The sequence below is a fragment of the Ochotona curzoniae genome, unplaced genomic scaffold, assembly GCF_017591425.1.
Source record: "Ochotona curzoniae isolate NIBS_2020 unplaced genomic scaffold, NIBS_Ocur_1.0 scaffold_4505, whole genome shotgun sequence".
In the NCBI taxonomy this organism is placed as follows: domain Eukaryota; kingdom Metazoa; phylum Chordata; class Mammalia; order Lagomorpha; family Ochotonidae; genus Ochotona; species Ochotona curzoniae.
In genome coordinates this window covers 16991802-17012844 of record NW_024467118.1, presented here as the reverse complement: position 1 = coordinate 17012844, position 21043 = coordinate 16991802, and positions in this window count along the sequence as shown.

The following is a 21043-nucleotide window of genomic DNA, read 5'->3' as shown; positions in this document are numbered from 1 at the left end:
CTAAGTCAGAAGTGGAGTGGCCATAATTTGAACCAGTATTCTGATACCAACACTGACATTGAAAGCAGTAGCTAATCACGCTGTGCCACAATACAGACTGAGCTCTTGGAGGTTTTGAACTTGTTATTGACTTAAATAATGAAAATCACTCATCACAGTGGAAAGATGCCACTACATGTCATCCACAAATACCTTCCTTAATAATGCTTCCAAACCTTCCTCTTAACTGCATTCCATTGTTTAAAACCTGATAGCAGTTAAAATTCTGTCCTTTATATAAATAAATTTAAATATGGTGCCCTTTGCTTTTTAAGATGAAAATCTCTGTTATTCTTTTAAAATTTATTTATGTAACTGATCAATTTGAAGACTGAATCAGAGAAATATAAATAGAAACAGAAGCAGAGGTTTCTAACCTGCTGCTTAACATCCCAAATGCCTATAGCTATCGGAGCTGAGCCAGGGTGAGGCCAGAAGCGTGAAAGCCAAGATCGGTCTCTGAAATGGGGGTCATGGACCCAGGAGTTGACCTGCATCCTCCAAGGGGTTCATTAACTGACACTGGCATTGGGAGTTGAGTCAGGAATTGAGTTAGTGATTCTGATATGGGATGCAGGTGTCCCATCAGTATCCCTCATAGATATACAAAATGTCTGATCCACTTTTTAAAATGAGGCATGTTTTGCTAAATTTAATAAGCTATATGTATATATATCTGACCCCTTTCTGCACGTTCCCAGAGCCGTCATTCCCTAATATGTGATGCAAGCTTTCTCAGTACCTACATCATTAAACTTTAGATATCATTGACCTCATCTCTGAGTAGAACAACTCATAGCCATATGTCACAGCTATCTATTTGAAAAACAAATGTAAAAAGAGAATTATACCTTTGTAACTTCTAGGTACATAAGTAGAAACTCACACTTGAAAATAGAGACAACAGAATCCAGTGCAAGAGCCTAGTGGCAAAAGTTCTTGCCTTGCATGCGCTGGGATCCCAAATGGGTACAGGTTCGAATTCCAGCTGCAACACTTCCCTTCCAGCTCCTCTCCTGAGGCCTGGGAAAGCAATCAAGGACAGTCCAAGGCATTGGGACCTTCACCCTTGTGGGACACCTAGAAGAAGCCCCTGGCTCCTGTCTTTGAATCACTTCAACTCCAGCTGTTGTGGTCACTTGGGGAGTGAACCAGCAAATGGAAGATATTTCTCTGTCTCCTTCTCTCTGGAAATCTGACTTTCCAATAAATTTATTTAAATCTTATAAAAAAGAGAAAGAAAGAGAGAATAAGAGGAAGGAAAGAAGGAAGGAAGGAAGGAAGGAAAGGAAAAAAAGAAAAGAAAAGAAAAGAAAAGAAAAGAAAAGAAAAGAAAAGAAAAGAAAAGAAAAGAAAAGAAAAGAAAAGAAAAGAAAAAGGAAACCACAGGGCCCAGCATAGTGGCTTTGTGGCTATATTGTCACCTTGCAACTGCATTTGTACCATTTCATGTCCCAGTTGTCCACTTCCCGGCTAGCTCCATACTTGTTGCCTTGGAAAGCAGTAAAGGATCACCCAAAGCCGTGGGACTCTAAACCTGCAAGGGAGCCCTGAAGGAAGCTACTGGTTCCTGGATTTGGATCAGCTCAGCTTTGGCTGTGCAAATACTTAGGCAGCAATCCAGTTGATGAAAGATCTTTGTCTCTCCTCTCAGTAAATCTGCCTTTAAATTAACAACAAATATATGTTTAAAAAGTAATAATAATTCAGAATACAGAAAGGATGGTTCCAGAAACGAAAGAAAAAACTGTTTTGATTTTGTTTACTCATAAAACAAAAACAAAAAGCCATAATATTTATAAAGATCAGAAACTAATATCTGTGTAAATATATATATACATACATATACATACATATATACATATGTGTGTGTATATGTATATATATGAGCCAATAGGCTAAGCTTCTGCCTGCAGTACCAGCATCCCTTATGGGTACCAGTTCAAGTCCTGTCTGCTCCACTCCTCATTCAGCAACCTGCTTGTGGTTTCTAGACATCCTTGGGCCCCTGCACCCACATTGGAAACCTAGAGCTACTCTCTTGAAGAAACATGGTTCCTGGCTTCAGATCAGCTTAGCATACCATATGGCTATCAATTCATATCCCGACTGCTGTATTTATAGGCTGGGAAAACAGTGGAGGATGTTTCAAGAGCTTGGACACCCACTCCCATATGGAAAAAAAAGAGAGAAACTCCAGGTTTTTAATAGGGCCAGCTCCAGCCATTGTGGGCAACTGTGGAGTGAAGCAGCAACTGGAAGTCTCTCCATCTCCCCTTTTCACTGTAAAATCTGCCTTACAAAAAAAAATTAGATTTTCAAAAATTACACTTTGGATGTATGGTTTCATCTTGTGTTATACAAGTTCAAGCACATCTCCTCAAATTTTTACAGTTCAGCTTCTTATTTCAGTTTCCTTCCTGATTCCCTTCTAAATGGCAAAACAAGCCAGATATACAAACAATAACTCCTCCGTGCATATCCCTACATTATACTGCCATGCACTTCCTGGTTACTTGTGAAATTAATGTAGTAATTGTGAAGGTCATGAGCTCTGAAGAAAACACGTTCACCTATCAGCAGTGTGGTCTTGGCCACATTACTCTTTGACCCCTAACCTCATTATTTAGCAAAAGGAAGTCGTTGAATCTACCTTCAATTGGTATAAATCGCATTTGAATTTATGCAAACATCAAGGACCAAGTTGAGCCTATTTCTCTGTTTGGTTCATCTATATATTTTATCAGCTAGAAATATATAGAGTAGCAGGGTCTGTTAAAACAGTTTCATAGTGCTATAAGAACAAATTAACATAAACTTAGTAGCTTAGAATAATACAAATTTATTCTTAATCTTCTGGAGGCTGAAGTACAAATACCAGGGCTGGTTTCCTCATGAAGTCTTGGAAAGAACTGCTGTTCTCCTCTTCTAAGCTTCACAAGGTGACCTGCATTCCTTGGCTCAAGGGACATCTCTTTATTCTGAAGTCTCCCTCCTTCTCTGACACCTACTCTCCTGTCTGTCTCTTTTAAGGACGTTGTGATAATATGGGGAGTAAAACAATAATCTTTCATCATCTTCTATCTCAAGCCTCTTAAACTGTAGATTTCTATTGCAATGAAAAATAAAACATTCAAGAGTCTGGAAGGTACATATATTTTACACGGAGGGTGAAATAATTTCGTGAATGACCTAGAAGACAAATGTTACAGACAGAGGGAAATTTTGGACAATTCCACAGTTTTATTCAAAGTGATTGGAATGACAGGAGGGTGATTCTGACTGTTTGGAGTGAGCAGATATAAAAGTTGGTCTACTAGTCACTCAGCTGGACCTGCATGGTGGCCAAATGGATACAGAAACACTGAGATGGGGAAAATGTTTCAGGGTTGAAGGATGTGTTGTTTTGTTTTATTTTTTTTTTTTCTCATTTTGAGAAACAGAAAAAGTATGTGCCAAAGTGTTGGTTCCAAAGTGAATGCTACTCCGCAAGCAGCATTAAGGTGTTAGCAACTCATTGCAGGTTTTCCATATGGGTGGCAAAAAACTTAAGCCATCGCCGCGGCGCCTCGGGACATACACTAGCAGGAAGTTGGAGTCACAATTTGGAGCCTAGCTTTGTTCAATTCTAGGCACCAAGGTGTGTGATAAAGGATTTGAATCAGTGAGGTATACAATAGGTTTAAGGTTGGCCTTGAAGTGTTGTGAGTTTTCATGCCTTTTTATATTATTTAAAACCATAATCTTGGCTATATCCAGCTAGGGAGTGAGTGCGTTTAAGAAACCAAGAAAGCCAAGGACTCAAGTTTGGAAAGTCTGCTATTTAGAGACTGGACGAATACGGACAAAATAGTAATGGAAAGCTAAAGAAAGTGAATCAAATGGGACAATAATGGCTTTCCAAAAATCAAAATTTAAAAGCTACAACTTTTAAAGTATTTCTGTTTATTCATTTGAAAGGCAAGGCATCAGAAATAAAGGACATAGAGAGAAGGGGAGAAGAGAGTTTAATGACTTGTTCCAATGACTTTATTTTTATTCTATGATATAACAGCCAAAAAAGACAAGGACTTGCAGAATTATAGGTTTCGTTTTATGTAATGTAATGCATTTTATATTACAAACTGGGTTCAGGTCGTTACTCTTGTTAAGACTTTTTGAATCACAGAATCACAGAGAAGTCAATTGTTTCTGTCAAGACTTGCACGACATCTTTGTTGTTACTGTTGTCACAATTCTAAAGACTTTATAAAATGTCAGTTAGTGTTCAAAATCCATTAGCAAATTAATTAGGTTGTAGTTAAAATCTGCCAAAGAAATTACAAAACAAACAAATCAAATAATTCCCAACTACCTGCTCAGATAAAGCATTAATTTTCATTTGGCTCAGAGGATTTGGTGTATTACTTACTAGTTAACATTAACTCAGTTATTCGTTGCTGCTTAAAAATAGTTTGAGACAAATGAGTTTCAACAAAAAGTAAAAGAGGCTCACCTTGTGGTGTAGTGTATTAAGTTGCTATCTGCAATACCAACACCCCATATCCCAGTCAGTTGGAATCCTGGCTAGTCTGTCTCCAACCCAGCTTCCCCAGTACACCTGGGGAGATAGTAGAGAGAGCCCAAGTTCCTGAGCCACTTCTGCCACTCACAGGGAGTCCCAGCTGTAGTTCCCGGCTTGCTTCTGGCTTTGACCTGGGCCAGATGTGGCTCTTGTGGCTAATTAGGGAGTGAATCTGTGAAGGAAGGTTCCTCTCATTCTCTGACTTTCTCTCTCTCAACATACTAAATAAATAAATACATATCTTTTTAAAAAATGTCTTCTATATTTGAATGGCATATTTGTAGGGAGAAGAAGAGGGGGGTGGGCGAAAGAGAAACCCTTCCATCTGCTTGCTGACTCCACAAATGATCACAGTAGTCAGAACTGGGCCAGGCCAAAGTCAGGATGTAGGCCCTTCCTCCAAATCCCCCACGTGGCTGAAGGCCCCTCAGCCCCTGGCCTTCCTCCACTGCATTCTCAGGAACTGGATTGGAAGAGGCACAGCTGGGACTCAAACTGGCACCCATTTGTTATGCCAGCACACCTGGCAGTGTGTGTGGTGATTAAAAATGCTAAGCCATAGTATTACCCCCTAAATCTTTTAAAATAATTAAAGTAAAAAAATGGACTCTGCCTTTTTAGGTCCTTATTCCAGGAGAAGAGATGAGATTAAGATGATTCAGGGATTCCACTGGCTTTATAAGAGAAAGATATGAAAACAACAGCATGAAAGAAAGTATGCTTGAAAACCAAAGCTATGTAGAGATGAACTATATATCTGGGTAATAATAGCCTCCTAAACATATACCTGGGTGGGAAACAAAAGCCCAGTTCCTATGGCTTTATGCGAAGGAACTTTATGTGAATTTCAAGAACCAGTCCCCCAGTGACAGAAGTTTGATGCTCAACACATGCTTTTCCTGTAAGTTGGAATGTGGAAAAGATGTTCATTTTTTACAAGAATTTATAAAAGTCATTTCACTTACTGAGATTTCACTTTGCGTTTCATAACTGATTCAGCAGTCAGGTTATAACAGGCACTGGCTCTCCTCTGTTAAATAAAGACTACATAACCAAGAATTCTTACCAAGTTTATATCAAGTCTTGTTTGGAGAAATAAAAGCATTTTTAAAAACATGTATTGATTAGAAATCATGCATTTAAATGTTTAAGTACCTGGAGTTGGAGAGCATTCCAAAGTGGAACACCAATTACCTATCTAAGAGGTAAACAGAAGGGTGGATTTCTTGAAAGGCCTAAAGCACAAATCCATCATGAGTGCAGGCAACCTTAAGAGAATGGTCTTCTATCTTAGATATAACATGCCCAACCAGGGACCAGAGGAAAGAAAATGAGCAGTATCAGGGCAGACAGCTTCCAGTTCCAATGTGCCACGCATGGAAGGGCATGTGCTGAAGCATGGGAATTTTAAACCAAATGCTTTATCATCAGGCTAATCATAAAATAATAAAAGGTCCAACAGACAAGCTTACTGTTTTTAACACTAAACAAATATGGTTGCTTTAGATTATACCAAAATTATGATTGAATCAATTTTTTTTTATTTGAAAGAGGGTTGGAGATATATTATAATGTTGTCATCTTTTGCCAGTACTGTGGGAAAAAAAAAAAGCCTTGCAAAAGGATGACTCTGGACAGAGTGTGTTAAACCACCCATGGCGCCAGCATCCCACTTCGGTGGCAGTTCAAGTCCTGGCTGCTGAACTTTCAATTCAGCTGGCTGGGAACACATCTGGGAAAGTGGTTGATTATGATTCTAATGCTTACGTCCCTCAGAATCGAGTCCCCTTGCTTTGACCTGGCAGAAGCTTGCTTGTCACAAAAGCAGCAAATGGATGATCTTTTTTGCTATTTCTCTCCTCCATATTCAGTAACGTCAATTTTCTAACAAATAAATCATAAAAAGAGAAGTATCCATGCCTACTATCTTTGAGACAAGTTTATATCGGTTTGATTTTATTTGTCAGGGAGGCAAAAATGTAGCTGGGGCTGAGCCAAGCCAAATCTAGAAGAGTCATTTGAATCTCTTTGTGGATAGGAGAGGCCCAAATACTTGAGCAATCACTCTCTGCTTCCCAGCTCCCCCAGTACTGCAGTCCCATTACGGGGACAGAAGAGGGACCTGATGCCAGACACCCCAGGTTGGAGGGCAGTCACCGACGCAGCAGCTTCACACATTGTGACCCAATGCCTGATCCGTATTAAGTTGCTCTGAGCTTTCCTTTACCTGGTCCTGTTCCTCGGGACTGAGCAGCTAACCAGGGACGAAGTAAATGACAAAGTGAATGTCATTAGTGTGTTCTTTCTTAGAGGGTGTTGCCAATATGTCGACCATGCTTTCATGTTTCATTTATTCATTTTTCTTTTCTTTAAGGAAAGTTCTTTAAGGAAAGAACTTTGTTGGTGAAGACCGCCCACCCACCACCATTTTTTTCAGTTTCTTAAGGGATGGGGGGAAGTAATTCTAATGGTATTTCCATAATGGATCAAGGTGAAACAAATTCACTGTCTACTCTTGCTTTATTTAGATTTAGATTATAGTATTCCATGATACCATATGCAATCTAACCTGCGTACATGCTGAAAGAAACAGTAAGTAGTATAAGAGTTAGTACTTCCTTAAAAATAGCATGGTAGCCTAGTGGCTAAAGTCCTCGCTTTGTACTCTCTGGAACCCATTATGGGAGCCGGTTTGTATCTCAGGGGCCCATTGCCCACACAGCTTCTTGCTTGTGGCCTGGGAAAACAGTCAAGGATGGCCCAAAATCTTGGGACCCTAAACCTGTGTGGGAGACTTGGAAGAAGCTCCTACCTCTTGGCCCCCTGCTCCTTGCTCCAGATTGGCTAAGTCCTGGCCATTGCAGCCACTTGGGGAGTGAATCAGTGGACAAAAATTCTTCCTCTCTGTCTTTGCTCTTCTCTGTATATCTTTCAAATAAAAATAAACAAATCTTTTTTTAAAAAAATTAACACCTGCAATATGATATTCAATTTGCATTCATCTTTATTGTAAAAAGAAATACATATACATCATTTTCTATGTATTTCATAGTACACTATGTGATTGCCTGAAATGTTTTCCAATTTAAATTTAGTTTTATCTCACAATACCTATTTTTTTTCTGAGCAAAAAAAAAAGGGCTTTGGCCTCCCAGAGAACCTTTTCTTACACAATTGCTGCAATTTTTCACTCCTGAGTAAATTGCGTTTTAACAATAACAAGTGGCTTTGAAGAAGTATGGTGAGAGGCAAAGGTTAATTTTCCCAAAATGGAAATCTCCAGCTATCTCTGCTATAATTGAGAGGTTGTCAAGAAATAGATGATTCCATAGAAACGAACAAGAAATCCTCAGTGTTAAAATAGAATTTTGGTTGTCCATTTCTGCTTGCAAGGAAGCATAAATGAATTTTTAAAAGATACGTATATTGAACTGACATGCAACCCGGTCTTGATGAAAATGGCAATGCTAAGACTGTGCAATGGGTCTAACCAGGACTCCTGAGCAAAGAAATTATCATTCTAAAAGCTCAGCCATTTAATTGTGGTAAGTCAGCATGTCGGGTACACACAGAGGACCAGCCAAATACAAGTCTGTTTGTTCATCCTTCTGAGCTGAGAGATTTGCGCATTCTATTTTGAAACTGTGTTGTAATCAATGCTAAACGTTTTGGTGGCAATAGTGAGCAACTGAGCACTTACTCCATTCTCCAATATGTTAACAAAAGGCAGGAGCAAGATTTTGCAAATTATACTAAATGAAATGTCATTAAATCTGGATGTCAGATTGAAAGAATTGACACTTAAGTTGTATATTTAGTATTATAACTCGTGTATGTTGTAAATCTTTCCATTTATTTCATGTGTTTGCATTTGTTTCACCTAACTTAGAGAAATTTGTTTATCTATGAAAGGAGATAAATTATTCAATTTTTACATAAGTCTTTTACTTTCAGTTTTGAAGTGTTCCTTGTATGTAATATACCTTTATTTTAATTTTCAATCTGCAATAAATTTCTTGTATATCAAAAATAAATTATAGGGCTAATGTTGTGTCAATCTGGGTAAAGCCATCACCTGCGAAGGCAACTTCCCATTTGATCTCCCGGCCCTGTCCTGGTTATTGCACTTCTGACTTGATTCCCTGTTAATGCAATCTAGGAAAGGCAGTGGGAGATGAGCAGGTGCCTGGGGCTCTGGACCCATACTGAATGCACAACTTAGGGCATCAGCCTAGCCTAACCCTGGCTGCTGTGACCACAAGGGAGTGAACAGAGGGAAGATTCTCTAACTTTCTCTCTTTCACTTTCTGTCAGCGTCTTCCTCTATCTCTGTAATTCCCACTTTGAAATGAATAAATAAATCTTAAAAAAGAAATTGAGTCTTGTATGCTAGATACGTACCTTGTATCTTTTTTTCTTCGTACCTTTTGTTAGATGATGCACTCATTTTTTTCAATGCTGGACCAACCCTGATGCCTTGGCAACATGCTGCTGCTGATCGTGTTGTGCTACTTGTTTAATAAAAAGGTAGATTTCATTTATTAGCATTATGCTTAGTTGGGCCTTCTGTACCTATGTTTGTGAGCATTAATTATTGGTCTGATGTTTCACTTTCATCCAGTTCTGTTATTCTGGTTAGCCTCTCAGTATGTCTCAGAAAATTAGAAGATAGTTTGTTTGCAGAATATTCCTTCGAAATTTTACATTGGGAATGCTTCATTGCAGTCTTTAGTATTTCTTGATCCCACCTAAGAAATGTCTGTTGTGCTTCTTGAAGATGAAACACATAAAATGTGCTCATTGTCACAAAAAATATATCAACCTGAGGTTTCTGCCTCTCACTCTAATCCATGCTCGGTGTCCAGCACTTTGCTTAAATGACTATTAAAGTATTTTTATTAGTTTATGATATCGCTGTCCTGGTTCAGGTACAGCACTGTCAGCTACAAGCCTGATTTCACTTCTCTGTTCGTATTGACAGTTTGCCTTCTGACTTTAATTATTTTATGAATTCTGTAAAGGTCATTGAATAATAGGGTTCTTTTTTTCTTTCATATTTTTTCTGATATAGGAGTGGCGTGACAACCTGCAACATCTTTATATACCACAGATGAAACTAGAAGAAAGAATAAATATTAAAATGATGAATTCCCTCTGTTTTCCTTTTGGGAAATTAACTATGAATTTTCCTTACAAAGGATGAGTTTTGTTGCTATTCTATGGTTACCTTTCACCCACAAAACTGCAACTCCGATTTTCAACATATATTTATACTTACCATGCAAACATTATGCATGTTATTATCAAGCATTGTGTTGTGAAATGGGCAAGGTTATAGCTAAGTTTTTTGCAGCATTATTGTTTTTATTCTTATTATTGTTTTCCTCAAAATTAATAATTGCTTTTTTGGTGTAGTTTTGTTATCTATATCCATCAAAAGAAAGAAAAAAAATAATGGTAAGAAATACTGGGTAGATAAGAAATGAGAGAGATGAGGAAAAGAAAGAAAACAACTCTGTAATATTTCTTTCAATGTAAGCAAAAATCATACATCTTTTCAAAATTCCCATAAGTTTCTTCCAAAACATCCCCAAAGCAATTACATCTACTGCTGTATTTGCAATCAGCACATGACAAACACATTCCATTTTTCTTAGTGCTGTTGAGAATCTTTTTTCTTCATTTGTATACAATCTATGCTGTTTCTAGACACTTTTTGAATTTTGTCATTAACTTTTGCTGAAGCCTTATCATTAATATTATAACGTATAAGAGTGTGTACCACATCATAATATTTTCAGTATTAAATAAAAATGAGATGGAAATTCCTAAGCAGAGTAACTGGCTAATCATGAGCACTAAATTCATATTGGTAATGATAATAAAATTAGAATATTATTGCTCATTTTAGTTACATATCATAAGATTCATTCTTTAATGCATTTTAAAATAATCCTACTCACATTTTTATTAGAAATCACTAATCCCTAGAGCCTTCACTGTTTAAAGTAATTACTTTTATGGATAAAATAAATGGAAACACCATACATGATGGTAGAACAGGTTTTAAATGTTAGCATACCAGTATTTGGATTATAATCTCAACAAAAATATCACTATTCAATTATAAATGTCCTTTCTCATTTGTCTAGTGTTGGGTTATGTGAAACGCTTGAATGTTTAAAATTTGAACATCGTCATTCGCAGCAACCAGCTTTGGCAGACGCTAATTTCCTCATACATTTTCCTTCCTTCCTTTCCTTTTTTCTTACCCCCACCCCTTTCCTTCCTTCCTTCCTTCCTTCCTTCCTTCCTTCCTTCCTTCCTTCCTTCCTTCCTTCCTTCTTTCCTTCCTTCCTTCTTTCCTTTCTTCCTTCCTTCCTTCCTTCCTTCCCTCCTTCCTTCCATCTTATAGTATAAATTCTTTCGGTTCTTTCATTTGTAGAGACCATCCTGTCTTACTCAATATTTTCTATTACTGTAAAGTTAGGAATCCTAACACTGTCACATTGGAAAGTCATATGATTTGCTTAAGCTTAATAATTGGAGCTGGTGTTGTGACACGCTGGGTTAACCATGGCCTATCGCACCTGCATTCAATAAGGTCACGGATTTGAGTCCTAGTTTCTCCCCTTCTCACCCAGCTCCTTGCTACTGTGCATGAGAAGTCAGCAGAGAACAGTTCAAGTCCTGATCCTCTGAGCACACACATGAGATTTGGATGAACCTCCATCCTCCTGATTTGGCCCCGGCCCATCACTAGGCATTACAACCATTTGGTAAAAAATAGAGGATAAAAGATCAATCTCTCTCTCTCCCTCTCTCCCACTCTCTTTATGTAACACTGCCTTTCAAACAAATGCACAAATCACTTTTTAAAAAGTCCTTATGACAACCATATATTCACATTGCAAAAAAAAAAAATGTAGTCTAAAATTTAATAATGCCAGGACATAATACCTAGGATTTCATAAATTATTAAAATATGCTTGAAAGTTTAGAATGTTTCAGCACACTTTCAGAAATTGGGAATAAAGTTTGGAATCTACAAATTGTTATCAAAGTTTGGACATTTTAGCCTAAAAAACATATTCTTTTAAAAATAAGGCTGGGATTGGTGTGGTAGCCTAGCAGCTAAAGTCCTTACTTGGCATGCACTAGATTCCCATATGGGCACTGGGTCGTGTCCTGGCTGCTCCACTTCTCATCCAGCTCCCTGATTGTGGCCTGGGAAAGCAGTTGTGCATGGCCCAAAGCCTTGGGACCCTGGACCAGCATGGCAGACCTGGAAGAAGCTCCAGTCTGCTGGCTTTGGATCAGCTCAGCTGTGACCATTGAGGCCAATGGGAGAGTGAATCATTGGATGGGAGATCTTCCTCTCTGTCTCTCCTCCTCTCTATTTATCTGGCTTTCAAATAACTAACTAACTCACTAATTAACTAACTAAATAATTCTTTAAAAAATAGCAAAGCTACCTAGGTTATGAATATGGCTTGAATGGAGTGTGGCAGCATTTTAATCCTTCCTTATATTCACCAATTGGAGAAGGAGAAGTAGTTATTGACAATTTTTTAAAGCATAAGATTAGCAAATGTCAATTTAAATTGAGATATGTGTGCTTCACCCTTTTATGAGTATCAGTTTATGGGGTGATTTGAAGTGTGATGCTGGTGCAAGGTTGAGGCAAGTGCTTTTGAGACATCCTGCTTCAGTCGTATGACATAATGAATTAGGAAATTTATTCCAGATTCTGTGCCCCAACACATTTTATAAGATAAATTCTAACAGAGACTTGGTTGAATCTGGACTTCCAATGATGGGCATGATATCATAGTGAGTCTCAGTATTGCACAAAATGACACTGATCTGACCTAAATAAGAAGCCAAGTAGGTCTTTATCCCTAACTAATTTTTTAAATATTAGCAAATCAACAGCAGAAATAAGCAATACTTGGCCTAATAATTATATTTTGCAATCATCATATCTTCACTGTAATGAAGCAGAAGTCAGACAGTACTCATTGATTCTGAAAAGATACATAAATACATTTTTAATGTATTATATATCAAAAAATGTTGATATCACTGTCAACACAGCCAAGCAAAATGCAGTATTTATTTCAGACTGCAATTACTCTTTGTGGAAGAGAAAAAACAAACATACATTAGCAATAGTAGAAGCTATTTAAAAATGTGGTACATACTCAGAGCTATCTTTTTTTTAACTGACAGGACTTTAAACGGAGGGATAGAAAGAATGGCTCAGTGGTTAAATACTCAACTTACAAGCACCGGCAACCCATATGGGTACTGGTTCATGCACCAGCTGCTCCCCTTCCAATGCAGCTCCTTGATTGTGACCTGAGAAATCAGTCAAGGATGGTTCAAATCCTTGGGACCCTGCATTCACATGGAAGACCCAAAAGAAGTTCCTGTTCCTGGCTTCAGATTGGTTGGGCATCAGTCTTTGCAATCACTTGTGTAGTGAATGAGTGGATAGAAGATCTTTTTCTCTGTCCCTCCTTCTCTCTGTAAAGCTGATCTACCCTTATAAAATGTAAATACATATATTATTTATATAAAATCAATTTGATTTAAAAATTTGGATAAATTTTATGAAAAAATATGCATAAAAAAGAATAAATGTACTATTTTATTCTCATAACAGTCTTTTACTTCTTGAGTCTACATAGTAAGAGTTACATAAGGACCTTATAATTTAATGACTTTTATCCTGGGAATTTTATCTTCTATTTGACTAACTTTCAACTCAATGCTCTTAAAAAGAACAAGAAGCTATTGTTTAATTATAATACTTTAGAACATGTGATGATAATTCATTTCTATTAAATATTTAAATCACATTACTATGCAAATATTTTTGAAGATTTACAAACTTCATCTCCCATTCATTTCTCATTCTAATATCTTTAAACATTCATAGCCAAGAAGTAAAGCTACCAAGAATATAGTGAAGTACGGCTGTTTGTGACACTAAAACAGATCCAAAGCAGAGATTTTTTACGGTTTTTTACTATTTGAGATTTTAAAATTATATGATTTACAAGAAATGAAAGCAAGAAATCTGCTAAGTTCAAAACATGAGTAGTTTTGTAAAAAAATACTGACACTGTTACTGTAGTTACCATGAATCTATTAGTCAATATAACAGAAATATTATTTGATAGTCGATCAAACCCTATAAGGAGATGGATACAATTGTATATTAAGACATACTTTGGCAGGTAAAGCAATCAGCTTCACCCACAGCAACAAAAACCTGTGAAAGAAATTTGTTACTTGTCATGGGAGATTTTGATCTTCACATTGGAATAGTTTTATCAGGTGTTGACATCAGGTGTAACAGCTGGAATGCTCACATTATGTCTGGGTTCAAGTCCCAACTCTACTTCAGATTTTAGCTTCTTAGCACATTCCAGGAGGCATCCACTGAAGGCTCAATTACCTGACTCCCTTTCATCCAGTTGCAAGGATGGCAACTTGGTTCCTGGCATTTGGCTTGAGTCTGGCCCAGCCATGATTGTTGTGGGCATTTGTGAAGTGAACCAGAAGATGGAAAGTGTGTCTCTGTGTCTACCTCCCATGAGTAACTCTTTTTTTTTTTTTTTCAAATTGAAAGCAACAAAAATCTTATTAAACTAAAAACTCGTTCTTGCTGTGGGCTTCTCTTGCCTTTGGAATGGATAGACTTGTCAATACAGCACCTCAATGCTTTCTAACGTTCCTTTGGTTATTACCATCTCCTGACTTGCTCACAAAGTTAAGCATCACCTCACCATGTTTCCCATTGTCACTTTTGTCCTAAGTATTCGAGAGATAAATCTCCTCTTTGCCATGCTTTGGAGCCTGTCCTGCCACACATGAAGGGATACCATCTGTAACAGATCCCGGGTAACGGAAGAGTCTGTGGGAAGGTTCTAGGTTCAACTGATGAAAACTTTATTTTAAAAAATTAGATAGCATGAGACTCAGAATAGAAAGACTAATAAGGAAGGGACTTTCACCGTTGCTTGTAGAATCACAGCATAAGTAAGAACTCTGTTATCTCTGATTAAAATCCTGGAGATTCAGAAGCCGAAATTAACACAATGAGAACCCAAACAATAAAATAATAACACCACAACAATAAAAGCATCTTAATCTAAGGAAGGATGATAAACTGTGGAAAGAGTGGCCTTATTTTCCAGCCTTTTATTTAAGAAGTTTTTTACAATTTGGAGAAGGTATATTTCTAGAACTTTCACATCTGAAAAACAGGGATTACAGTACTGCCTCATTCCAGTAAGCGTACATGGATAATGTTTTTGACTGCAACTAAAGATAAAATTTTCTTAAAAAGCTGTAGAAACATACAAAGAATCATTGCTATTTAACCGTGGCAGGTGTTTTGTCTAAAAAACAACTTTGAATCAGTAGTGGTTTAGATAATAGAGCCCATTTGGAATCAAAGAATACACGTTTATGTGTTTCTAAAAATACGTCTGTTAAGTATAAATAAATTCCTTCTCTTCTGCTTCTTGGTGCTTCTTAAATACTGACCATAGATAGTACAGAAGGTCTGTTAAATTTAGGAACTGTTGTATATTGGTTACTTGTCAAAACTCAGACACCCTGAAATGAATTAGTACATACATTTCACAGGATTATGCCACTATCATATTTGAACAATGAATATAACTCCTAACCCAAGTCTAGCAGATAGTAGGCACTTCCAAATTTTATTGTCATGGAAACACAGGCAAAGAGCAGGATAGCAAATTTGCTGGTTTCCCACACTCGCCTTCAGTTCAAACCTTACCGACAGACAGTTGGGGGAATGAATCATTCAACTCCCCAGCCTCAGGAATCCCATCCAGACAGCCATTCTTATAATGCGAGCATCAGCATGGAAACCCATTGCCCTGCCATCAAGGCACTGGACCAGCACAGGGCAGAGTTTCAATTACTTGCAGGGCAGATGTCTTGCCAGTGGACATGGGTATGTGTTCCCCTTGAGTGTCTTGCTACAAGGACTTTGGTAGCTTCAGTTTGAAAATTTCCCATCACACACCAGGGTAGTGAAAGTCAGTCTTAACAGAATGCTTTTCCTAATGGAAGTGGTGACAATTTGTGCGGTTGAGCCTCCTGTTGTTGGTGTTGTTGCTGCTATTTTCAGTGCCCAACGAATATGCGCAATACGAATGTATGCAAATTGACAGTGAAACAAGGGGGTTATTTCAATCAAATCAATCAAAGATTGTAGCTATTTGAAACAATAATGTAAGCGTAATTGATGGTGCATAATTAATGATCAGTCAAGGCCTGTTACAGGTTTCATGATATAAAGGTTTGAGAGCAGACAGGCTTAGGTCTTCAATCAGAATCTTAAAAGTGCATTGGCCTCATTTCCACAAATCCCTGACACCCTTTCTTGCTACATTGACCATGCACACTTTTGGTGAGCCTTAGTTCATTGTTCTCTAGAAAGCTTCTTGAGTCTGCGAATAGGTGAATGATTTTGTGTTACATAGCCCTTACAAGGATTGAGTCCTGACTCTAGCATTACTAACATGCACAACCTTGACCATGGTATGAAATTTTGAGTTTTCAGCTTCTAATTTTTTTTTTTATAACTAGCTGTATATGATCACAGTGATGACTTGAAGTAAAATAGAATAATTAAATGTCAACTAACTATGTACTAATCTTTAAAAGTGATTTATGTTTCTCAGAGATGGAGAGAAAGTTGTAGAGACAGCTAACACAGAGTGACCAAGCTTCCACTAGTCCAGCCCCAAAATTTCACAGGAAATGGTTCCTAGCTGAAGCAGGGAGCCAGATTCACAATTCAGGTCTCTCAGATGTGTGACAGAAATTCAACCACTTGGGGCAGCCGCCATGGCCTAGTAGTCTCCCGCTTGCAATGCCACAAACATAGATGGGCACTGGTTCAAGTCATGGATGCTTCACTTCCGATTTAGCTTCCCCTTAATATGCTTGGGAAAACAGCAAAAGGTGACCTAATTCCTTGGCCCTCTATATCGATCTAAAACAGCTGGAATAAGCTCTGAAGCCATGCTTGGATGCCCTCGCCTCAGCTCCTGCAGCCACTTAGTGAAACAGCAAATGGAAGAGCTTTCTGTCTCTCCTTCTCTCTGTAAATCTGCCTTTTTATTAGAAGTTAAAAATAAATAAATAAATACATCTTGAAAAAGGAAGATCAGCTACTTGAGCCTTCACTCTTCTCCCAAGATCTGCATTAGCAAAAAGCTGGAGTCAGGAATCAGAGCTGAGAATTAAAGCCAGGTATGCCAGATGTCTTAAATATTATATCAAGCACCTGCTTTAAAACAAAAAGTACAATAAGCATTTCTTTGAATCCTCTTGATGTCTATGTATTTAGGTATTCATTTTTTATTTAAAAATCAGAGTTACACTGAGATATAGGGACAGAGAAAGGGCTCTTTCATTAATTTGTTCTCTCTCCAAATATATGAATGGCCAAAGTCGATCTAATCTGAATCCAGGAGCCATGTGAATGTAGTCCTCCATGTGAATGCAGGATCCATCATTTGCTATTTTTCCAGGCCATGAGCAGGGAGCTGGGTTGATTGTGGAGCAGCTGGGACATGATATGGCACTCCTATTATAATCTAAAATATACAATGAACTCTAACATTTTAATTTTTGAATAAGAACAGATGAAAAACTCATGGCAAATAAGCATATGAAAAAATGCCCAACTACAAATATCATTAGGGAAATGGAAATTAAAACAATAATAAAATACTCCTGAATGGCATCAAATACTACCGGTACTCCTAAAATATCCTTGAAAAAGCAATAACACCAAATATTGAAAAGAATATAAATTGAAGGAAAAAATGGTACAACTGTTTTGAAAGACAGTTCAGCAGCTTTGTATAAATTTAAACATAATTTTACCATAGGATTCAACAATCCGGCCAGTAGCCATTTAACAAAGTGAGCTGAAAACGTGCATCATGAGGGGAAAAAAAGCATAAACACACATCGTTATTTATAGAACCTTGCTCAAAGTCTCCAAAACTTAGGCACCACTGAGATGGACCATTAGTAGGTTAATGGGTACATAAACAGAGTTGGAGTATTGCAGTATCAAGCTTTGAAAGAACATGAGCTATCAAGCCATGGAAATACCTTGAAAGCACACTCGCATGTAATGAGTAAATACAAATGATAATGCTTCCTACTGTTTGATTCCAAAAACACCATACAGTGGAAAGGAGCAAAACTCCGCACACTAACAGTGTCAGCGGTGGTCAAGGGCGAGAAGGGAGGAGGTTGGAATCATGAGTTTATGGAGACCTTTAGGAACAGAGAAATTACTATTCATAATAACACATTAATGCATGAAATACTCAAGGTGGTCTCTACTGCAAACACCTGCAGCCCAGATGTGTCAACGTATATTCGCTGACTGTACCCAAGGCCGTTTGTGAAGGGATCAGGCAGAAGCTCTGCTCTTAGGAATCAATTTGCCTGTGAAACTAAAATTGCTACAAAGTCTATTTAAAAGGTGAAGTATAAATCTCAGTCCATAAATTTCACATTTGTGAGATATCACAAATCTTTTTAAATTCTATTTCTTTTGCCCCCAGAATGATCTGAATTTCACTGTTACTTCAGGTAAAGTTGTTTTACCTTATTCTGGAACCTTCATTATTACTTCACGTTCCTGAATGTACTCTCCTTTGACATCACCTGAAATTTGAAATTTGTCATACAAACACCACAAGGCTAATGATTTGTCTTCAAGAATGTTTCCTCCTATATGGCTAATTTTCTCTTCATTATTACAAGAACATTAATTCCATTCGTAAGTATGGAATTACTCATAAACTACTCATCTCCCAAGACTTTCAGTCCCCCAGTCCATCACATAGTCACATGGCAACTCCCAGTTTTAATATATGTGGGTCCTTAGCACTTCACATGGGTGAGCGTGTTTTCTATTTACGTGCAAAGTGTGTAAAGTCACTCAGATTTTCATGAGTTAAGAGCTATCCTTTACTAAACTAAAATATGCATCCGTTTCAATATACACTCCAAGTTTGAAAAAAAAAAACCTAAAACCTCTAGGATGTTTATAAAAACATTCCTACTAAGGAAACCATAAGCTCTTTACTGTTTTATAAAGCTCTCAAAAAATGAGATAAGCCTTCCTATTTATATTCTTTTAACAAGTTTTACCAGCTGTTTGCCAAAAGGGCAAGGGAAAACTTTGCTAGAGTGTCTGTTGAAAAAGAAGGCCCAATACAGCAGTTTCTCAGAAATGGTTTTAAATGGAAATATAGATGTAGAAAAAAAGAAAACCTGAGGTGGAGTCAGGGCACCATTCCCCTTGTTCAAACTGAAGCTACAGGCGAGCATTATTGTCACTGCAGAATAAGATGTCAATTTCTACACTCTGACACTACAAGTGAACAAACATTTCCCACTGCCAGGTGTCACTGTCACAGCCTATGTGGGTAGAGAGATACCTGGATTTATATTCCAAAAAAGATTGGGCAGCAACTTAGGCGTCTTTCTCACATAACTGTCAATATTTTCACTGTTTAAGTTTGAATAATAGGGACTTCATCTCACCCTTGAGTTTTTTTTTTTTTTTTAAGATTCCTACAAAGTTGTATATTTAACGTAAAGTTGATGCTTAATACATAACAGCTTCTAATCCCTTACAATGGCTACTTCTTTTTCCAGTTAAAAAAGTGAAATGTGGCCCGGCATGATGGCGTAGTGGATAAGGTCCTTGCCTTGCACGTGCCAGGATCCCAGGTGGGTACCAGTTCTAACCCCGGTGGCCCCACTTCCCATCCAGCTCCCTGCATGTGGCCTGGAAAGCAGTCAAGGACGGCCCAAAGCTTTGGGACCCTGCACCCACGTGGGAGACCTAGAAGAGGCTCCTGGCTTCGGATAGGCTCAGCTCCAGCCGTTGCGGCTGCTTGGGGAGTGAATTATCGGACGGAAGATCTTCCTCTCTGTCTCTGCTCTCTGTATATCTGCCTTTCCAATAAAAAATAAAAATAAATCTTTAAAAAAAAGTGAAATGTAGGTGAACGGACTGTAATAATTGAAATCTCCATCACAGGGCCTAGGGAGCTGTGTTTTCTGACACCAATTCCCCTTGTCTGATAGCAATGGGAACTTTTGGAGTTTCGGGAAATTCAAAAGAGGCCCTTTATTAACAAATATTTAATGAGATTGTACAATTTTCTGGGAATTGAGGCAAGCAAGACAAGGTGGCCCAGAGCAGAATTCCCGAGAATACATCATTACATTTTAATACATATCTCAACAGTCTCTTCTGAGACACGGTGAAATTTTGTGTGGTGTGCCCGATAAAGAGGTAGCTGATGTTAGCACAATGGAGAAACCCTATTAGTTTAAACGTGATTGCTCTCCTACCAGTTAATTCTAATATCAGCCGGACACAGTACACAACCCAGGAAAACAGGGCTTTGCCTGATGCCCTCCTCATCCCGTGACTCAAAGCCACCACCTGTTCTATTTAGTGAGTCCTTTCTCTGACCTGTGTGCTCTTGGATCTTGTATGAACAACTCAGCTGCCTCAGTTCTTTTTCAACCTGGTTTCTCAAATCGTTTTTCCCTTTCCTAGAAGTCCCTTATTCTCCAGAGCAAGTTCTTTGTTTCTCTAGGATTTGGCAGGTGGTTTTTTCCTAGCTTCTATTTTTATTTAGATTGCATTTGTTTCCTCAATGAACTGATTGTGTTCAATTAAAAGTGACGGGTCCTAAACTTATATTCCCCATTAGCACATTTGTCATGCAGTTCTTTTTTGAAAATGTGTAAAAGAATACCTTTTAAAAATCTCAATTTGGCAGAAATTTCTTTAGCATTTCCATAAGACAGAGAGATATGTATGTATCAAGTCTTCTCTTAGAACTATACCCTGATTTTTTAAGGTATTTATTTCATTGTATTTGGGAGCAAAAAAGAGAAAGAGAGATACAGGTAGACAGATCTTCCATTCTCTGCGTCACTCTCCAAATGCCTGCATTCGACAGGGCTTGACCAGGCAAGGCCAGGAGGCCAGGACTTCATCACAGGGTCTCCCACGTGGGGAGCAGGAAGCATGTAGTTGAGCCATTACCTGTTTCCTCCCAGAGCAAACATCAGCAAACAGCTGGAGCAGAAGCTGAAGCACTGATATTCAGGTCACATTTTTTGAGGTGAGGTAAGTACATGCTAAGAAATGTCTGACTGGTGCAACCGATGTAAACTCTGTACCCCAACCTCCAACAATGTCAGCAGCAATTGCTTCAACAAGTGTCTTCTGCGGGTAGATGTCCTCCTGCACACTATGGTTTCTTGTTCCTCTCACCTAGCTCCCCAGCCTCCTCTGTTTTATAGTACTGATCAATTGCTAAGCATCCCATT